The following is a 7,532-nucleotide window of genomic DNA, read 5'->3' as shown; positions in this document are numbered from 1 at the left end:
TTGACACCACTCGCTGTTAACCCTAGCCTTTCCATAAAAACACCATCAATTACTTCCTTTTCCAGGTCGTCACTAGTCTCCTCGCTTAGCTCTTTTATACTGTAAATGACCAGGTTATTTCTGCTGCCTCTGTTTCCTAAACAGAGGTTCCTAACTGTACTGAGCAGCTCCCGAAGTTCCAATATTGCCGATTCTATGTCTTTTACCTTCGTGGCTAAGACATTTAGGCTCTACAGCAGTTTCTCAATACCATCAATTACGAATGCTCAGTTAAATTGGAAAGTTTGTTCTCAATTATGTTTTCAGATGCCTGCAAGCCCTACATTGTCAAATTAATCTTGCTCTGGCCTTCTAGCAATTCCAATAGCATTTGTTTTTCAGTCGGGCCAGGATTTGCTTCAACATCGCTACAATGTCACGGATCCCCCGAGAACACTCGGGCCAAAAGAATGGACTAGGCGAAAGGTGTACCCCCACAGACGCACATTTAATACACCCTACATGACACAAACACTAGCACACAAAACTAATACAAAACACAAAGACTACCAATACACACGACCCGGGAACACCCAGTCAGCAACTAGCGTTCGGCGTTCGTGCTCATGGTTTGGTGCTGATGAAGCGTTGCATGGGTCCAGTCAGGGGCATCTAGGTAGCTGACGTCGAGGTGGCATTCGAAGTGCTCAGGCTGGCGTCGCCTCTTTAAAGGAGGCATTCAGAGGACTGGATTGGGAACAGTTGGGGATAAGAGTCAATGGAGAATGACTTAATGATCTGCGATTCACTGATGATATTGCCTTGCTAAGTCACTCAAGAGATGAACTGCACATCATCATCACTGACTTACCTAAAAGATAACACGCAGAAAACCAAAGTAATGTTGAACTGTCTCGCAAGGGAACAGCAGTTCGCAGTTGGTAGCAGATGCTAGAATTGGTAGGGCAATATGTCTACTTAGGGCTGTAGTGACCACTGATCTGTATTATGGCAGGGAAATAACTAGAAGAATAAGAATGGGGTGGAGGCATATGGCAGGTTCTCTCAGATAATGAATGGCAGTTTACCAATATCGCTCAAAAGAAAAGTATACAACAGCTGTATCTTGCCGTTACTCACCTATGGGGCAGAAACGTGGAGGCTCACAAAGAGGGTTCAGCTTAAGTTAAGGACAACGCAGCGAGCTATGGAAAGGAAAATGATAGGTGTAATGGAGGTGGGCGGAGTGGGTGAGGGAACAAATGTGAGTTAATGACATCTTAGTCGAAATGAAGAGGAAGGAATGGGCTTGGGCAGGGCATGTAATGTGAAGGCGACATAACCGCTGGTCCTTAATGGTAACGGAGTGGGTCCCAAGAGAAGGCAAGCATAGCAGGAGGAGGCGGAAAGTTAGGTGGGCAAATGAGATTAAGAAGTTTACGGGGATAAAGAAGCCGCAGCTGACGAGGGACACTTAATTGGAGAGACATGGGAGATGCCTTTGCCTTGCATTACGCACAGTCAGGCTGATGATGATAATCATGCAGAAGATAGACGGCGTGCTCATATACTTTTGTCGGCATTCTTGGCGACATGAAAGTCTCAGTTACCTTCCTTTCAGTTTTACCTCTTGCCTTTGCAAAGAACACTGTGTTTTCAAGGACAGGGCAGCAGCCATGCTTCTTGCACTTACTACAGTGCATTGCCAAATGGGCATACTCCCACATGGTAGGCGAATCTCGGCCTGCATTCCAATGTGTGTCCCCTTTGAAAACATCCCTTTCAGCGATACCTGATTGGCCAAAATGCCAGAAGCAGATGTGCATTCACTTCCGCCATTTGGGCCAATCAGTTGTCACCGAATGGAATTTTGAAAAAACATGATGCGCAAAACAGACAACACAGGAGAAAGACAGGCGAAACACGCGCAACTTTGCAACTGTTTATCCACTTAAGCGAGTGAATAAAAGGCAAGAGCAGGCTTCAGCAAGCTGGCTATCCTACTTTGCTGATAAGCTCAGTTGCCGAAGCATTACTGAAAAAGGTGAAAAAGTAAGTGCAATAACAGTGCAAAAAATGATGTTACCAAACAGAAACTTGTGATAATTGCTTATATTCATAAGATGGCACACAATCTGAAACATGTTGAGAGAAAGTTTAATGTTCCTGTAGTTTTTTCCACCCGCAAGAAGCTGTTCTCCTTGTGTGGCAAAATGGATCCCAACAAACTGAAAAAAGCAGAATGCCAGAAAAAGCATGTGATGCCGCTTGTAAAATGTGCAGTGGGCATAGTTTATCAGATCCCGCCAACGTGTGGGAAATCTTACATTGGCCAAACGGGCTGATGTATTAATTAATGATTGCCTTGCTGACCATAATCGCGCGTTAAAGAAAGGCTCGGGTACTCTCTTACCACGTAATTGTAAAGCCTGCGGGGAAAAAGAGAAAAAATTTCAGGCGAAGCTGAAGGAAACAAAAATTCTACGCAGGGGCAAAGACACCACAGCCCATGTAAGCACGCCCTGTCTTACAATTTACAAAAAAGAAGGTGTCTTTTTAGATATGTGCTGAGACACATTTTTTTTTAGACACCACAGCCCATGTAAGCACGCCCTGTCTTACAATTTACAAAAAAGAAGGTGTCTTTTTAGATATGTGCTGAGACACATTTTTTTCCTTGAGCCTTTTGTTATCTTTTTGTTTCTACTTGTGCGCATGTGTGGGTCCTCTCTGGTTTTGCCTGTTTGCCTATATATTCACTCGCTCCCTAGGTGAATAAACAGTTGCACTTGTTTTGTCTGTCTTCCTCCTGCATTGTCTCTTTTGCACGTCTGTTTTCAAAACCATGCACCAACTAGCCCCCCCAGCATGTATTACTGAATGGGATGTTTTTGAATGAGCCGCAAGTTGGAATACAGGTCCTCGTTGATGGCCATGAGGCATATTGTGTTTGCTGATGTCTTTTTTTTTTTAACTCTTTCAGCTATTAATCTTTTGGTCAACCTTGGGTACACCTCAGCAAGCTTACGAGAAGAGGTCTAAAATTTTTGGCCTTTAGCTGATGGAACGAAGGACAAGGATTGTACCAAAAGAGTGTATTCATGCAAACATTTTCAACGTATTTGCCACTGATGTCAGTGCGTTTTTTCTTGTAACAGATTTATTTTTCCTAATATGCTTTGAAATAATTCCTTTGTGACTTTTGCAATTCACTGTTCCCAGTGGCAGTGGTCTCATTTGTGGAAATAAACAGTGGTCCTAGATGAATCTTCACTCCAAAGATGCTGTTGTAGCTCGAAAAGTCAATAGGTGGGCCTGAGACCACAGTGAAAATGGTACAGTATCTTTGTTCATTTTTGTTCTTTCAAGAATGCCGCTATTGTCTTTGTACCATCTCCACTTTTTTCTCATATTTATAGTCAGTATGTGTATTTGGAAAAGCACCATGAAGCAGTTATGGTTCAAAAACGACGTAGAAACACCACTGTAAGCTTGACAAGACAGAACATTCATGTATTGCCAAAGTTCACAAAAATTGGACCTCCTTGCATAAATGGCATCAAAAACAGGCTTACTCGTTACCTGCCTGCAACTTTCTTGACGTTGTGGGAAACGTAATGCAGGTAATGCACAGAACACACTTGCTTCCTCTCTTCCTTGCCCTTCAAATGGTGTGTGTGTGTGTGTAGTTCTCATTTCTCCTCCTTCCTTCCTTTTTCACGCAGTTTTTTTTAAAAGGAATATATAGCCACTAAATATTTTCTTGCATGTTTTCTTGTTTGAAACGATGCCTTAAGATATTAGTATATATGGATCACCCCGTGTATGCCAGGACTGCTAAATAATTTACAATCGAATTTCATCTTGGTGCTCTTTCGGTTCCAGCGGCTGGGATGGTTGTGACATCAAAGGTCTGCGTACTCCACATGCGGCATAAAAAAAAACTGCAATATAATTGCTCCTTCTTTGTTTCCATTAAGTGCAATGCTAAAACCAGCCTGTCTCAAGAGCGATAGTGACTACAAATGAAGAAGCAGTCACCTATATTGACCTTTGATGTCATAGTGATTGTCTGGCTGTCTAAACTGTTCAAAAACAGCACAAGAAAATAAATTGAATTTCAAATTATTTAGCAGTTGTAGCTAAATACCATGTGGTGATCCATGTATTCTAATATTGTGTGCTTCACTACAGAGAAAACAACATGCAAATAAAACTAGGTGTCATTTCCAAAAGTGAGTGACAGTATGACATTCACTGCGACCTCCCTTTATCCTTGTTTAACCATGTTAGGACCTTGTTCATAATTCATCAACCTTTTCATGCAGTTCAGATGATAGTAACTGCATGAAGCTTATCTATGTAATAAGGTACACTACCTGTGCAATATATGACACAACTCGGATTGGCACCTACAAAATGTGCCATCTTCTGTCAGGAGCATGTTTGCAATTCGTAATAGTGGGAGAAAGCTAAGCTGGCAGCACAAGCGGCCACTTCAGTAAGAATGAAGCAATTAATGACCTCATTGACACCGCGCCTGGCCTCTTCTTTTTTTTTAAATGCATATCATTTCGTGTATGTAGAATTGCTAGCAAAATTAGCAGAGCTCAAAATGGGACTAAGCCTTTGCAAGTTTGTCCAGTGTTACACTATGTGTATGACCGTTTGAATTGTTGAGGACTGGCAGTGATTTCCTCACTAAATTCCCTTGAGATATAGTTTCATGCACCTACATTTCGAGCAATCTATCCCGAGTCAACATACACTGCAGCTGGGTGCAACACTAATGAGGTGTATATTTCAGTGTTTGCCATTCAGCAACTTTGTACACCACAGCTGTCTGGAATATGAAATTGCACATACGAAAGATCTGTTTTTAGATGGACAAGCTTATTATTAATCATTACACAACCTCACTTACACAGCTTTAGACTGGATATCTAAAAGTAATCTTTGTACAACGTGCAGTTATGAGCAGGTTTTATTGCTCTCTCAATGCATAGCAATCGTGAACTTCATGTTAACAGTAAATTATTTAAAGAGAAAGTGCACTTTTTAAAGTAATTTTAAAGAAAGCTGCACACAACTACACACAAAATAAGCTTCAGTTATCACTGGACAACCAACTGATCTTAAAAGGGAAGCCGCCGCTATGGCTCATTGGTTATGGTGCTCGGCTTCTGACCCGAAAGACGCCAGTTGGATCTTGGCAGTGGCAGTCGCATTTCGATGGTGGTGAAATAGACCCATGTTCTGTGTGATGTCAGTGCACTTAAAGGAACCCCAGGTAGTCAATATTATCTGGAACCCTCTATTACAGCATCCCTCACAGCTTAAGTCGCTTTGGGACGTTAAACCCCATAAATCAGACAAAAATTAAAAGGACACTGAGGATAAATTAAAGTTGACCTGCTTTTCGACAGACTGTGATATTTTAATGAGAAAGGAACTGCTCTCGCCAAAAACTGAGCTTTAATAAGATGAAAAACACCAAAAGTCGAACTACAGGTGTTGTCATCACCAGCTGATTTTGAAAGTAAACTGCGTACGTAAGCACCAAATTTTTGGGTGTGGATTGCGACACTGCCATTCACTTCAAAACAGCGGTAACCCGACCTTCTCAGTTCGGATATCATGAGTGTGACCATAGAGTATAAAGGAGGCTATGGTGTGACTCATGGGGCGGGGAAATTTTTAAATTCAAATTCCTCAGCCATAATTAGCGTTTGCCGGACAAACTTCAGCATATCCAAAAAAAAAACTCGAAAATACCAGAAGATTCTAAAACATTTGCATGACTGAACAAGATGAAAATAGCCCAAGTTGTGGGAAGTGGACAATAGTGGCTTCACCCCGACAACACACCCGACAACACACCAGCACACAAAGCTGCCTGTGTGTGAACCAAAAACAGCATTACCTAGAATATTTACCTCTACCATTCACATCACCTTGTTCTTCACAACTTCTTTCTGTTCCCTGAAAGAAGAAAGTCCACAGGGTAAACTATTCTGTGGTCGTGAAAGAGGTAGAGAGAAAAAAAGGTGCAGCCACTGAAAGACCCCACTTCTCGCAAGAATTTCTGGACTGGTTCAAAAAAGTGAAAAACAAATTTCACAGCAGAGCATTGGATCAAATGGGCGTTACCTTGAAGGAGATTAAATGTGGGGCACCGCAAACTAATTACACAATTTTTTTTTATAACAAATCTCCCCTTTTAAAACAAGATGTTTAGTTCATTTCGGCCATACATTTGTTCACAGTATGAAGGACGATTTTGTGACAGAGGTGACAAGATGCACAACAAAAGAAGCACTAAAAGAAACATACCTCTATATGCGGCTCACAGTCATAATTTCACACATTTGTAAAATCATGCGTAAAGTTCGTAAAGTTAGTCATGTATTTCATGCAGTCACCGTGGTGAAAAATGCTACTTATTCAAGTCCGAGTTCCTCAACTATAACAACTGCTGTACAATGTTGAGCAAGTGGAAAAATAGATGTGAGAGTAAACTGTTACACTTCAAGAGAGAAATATAAAATGAATATGGTTTTATTTTCCTGCATTAAACTTATCCCAAGCGGCAGACATCGTTGCTTCTCAAATGGCGTGTAAAATTACTCACCGGCATAAAATAGATTACCTGCGTTATCGAAAAGCACGACAAGCTGCCATCGAAAAGCATGAAAGCGAATAAATTACTCACCTTGAATTAAGCTTGTCCAAACGGCACTGTGATGGTCACCGCAAGCGGCAGACATCGTTGCTTCCGAACTGGTGGGCATCGATACGCCCTAAGCTTGCCCAAACGGCACACATCGTCGCTCCTGATAATCACCGCCTCACCGGCGTTAAATAAATTTACCTGCGTTGTCGAAAAGCTGGACAACTTGTTATCCTAAAGGCACGAAAACCGGAAGGCGGCAGGGCGCCGCCATTTGCAATTACCAGCGTCGCATTTTCTTGCCTGAGTTGTCGTAGCAACAGCTGCTCCGCGCGCGCGTTGGCGTAGGCAACATTGGCGTGTTCATAGTTGTCATGGCAACAGGTCCTCCGCGCGCGCGTTGGTGTGGGCAACATTGCGTTTGTCTGTAGCGGCTAGCAAACGGAAACACGCGCACGGGGCCCAGTCCGCAACCACCGCATCCGTCTTTGCTCCCGCACCGCGGGCGGGCGCCCGAGCAGAGGGCGAGGGCGCGTCGGAGGGAGAGGCAGGCGGAAAGGGCTGCGCGAAAGCGTTTTCTCATTACGGCCGTTTACGGCTGGGAGGTTTGTCGGAGACTGAGGGCTAATTTCTCTCACGGCACCCATGACCGCCCGCGCGGGCTCGCGAGGCGACGAAACAAAAACACAACAACCATACCCTGACGGTTCTCTGCGTGCTGCACGTATGCGGCTTCCCTCCCGTTCGCTTTACTTGTTACCTCTCGGCTCTATTCCACGCTGGGTGCCCGTCCAACTTTCCACGCTGGCTGCCGGGAGGCTAACCCTTCTCGCGCTACTGACCATGCGCGGCCAGCCCGCCAGATTAGTTCATAAAAGCGTTT

General features: G+C 43.4%; 1 long non-coding RNA gene across 1 annotated transcript; it reads right to left on the bottom strand.

Moving 5' to 3' along the window:
- Nucleotides 1–2,119: 2,119 nt before the first annotated feature.
- On the bottom strand, nt 2,120–7,091 carry LOC149354894 (uncharacterized). The gene is made up of 2 exons (XR_016291396.1): nt 6,692–7,091; nt 2,120–5,961 (listed from the first exon to the last, which is right to left on the bottom strand). It is a non-coding gene; the product is annotated as an uncharacterized LOC149354894 (long non-coding RNA).
- Between the last annotated feature and the right edge of the window lie 441 nt (nt 7,092–7,532).

The sequence above is a fragment of the Amblyomma mixtum genome, chromosome 3 (assembly GCF_055824585.1).
Source record: "Amblyomma mixtum isolate Tamu chromosome 3, ASM5582458v1, whole genome shotgun sequence".
In the NCBI taxonomy this organism is placed as follows: Eukaryota; Metazoa; Arthropoda; class Arachnida; order Ixodida; family Ixodidae; genus Amblyomma; species Amblyomma mixtum.
The sequence above is the reverse complement of the archived record's forward strand: the minus strand, read 5'-3'. Positions and strand labels throughout refer to the sequence as shown.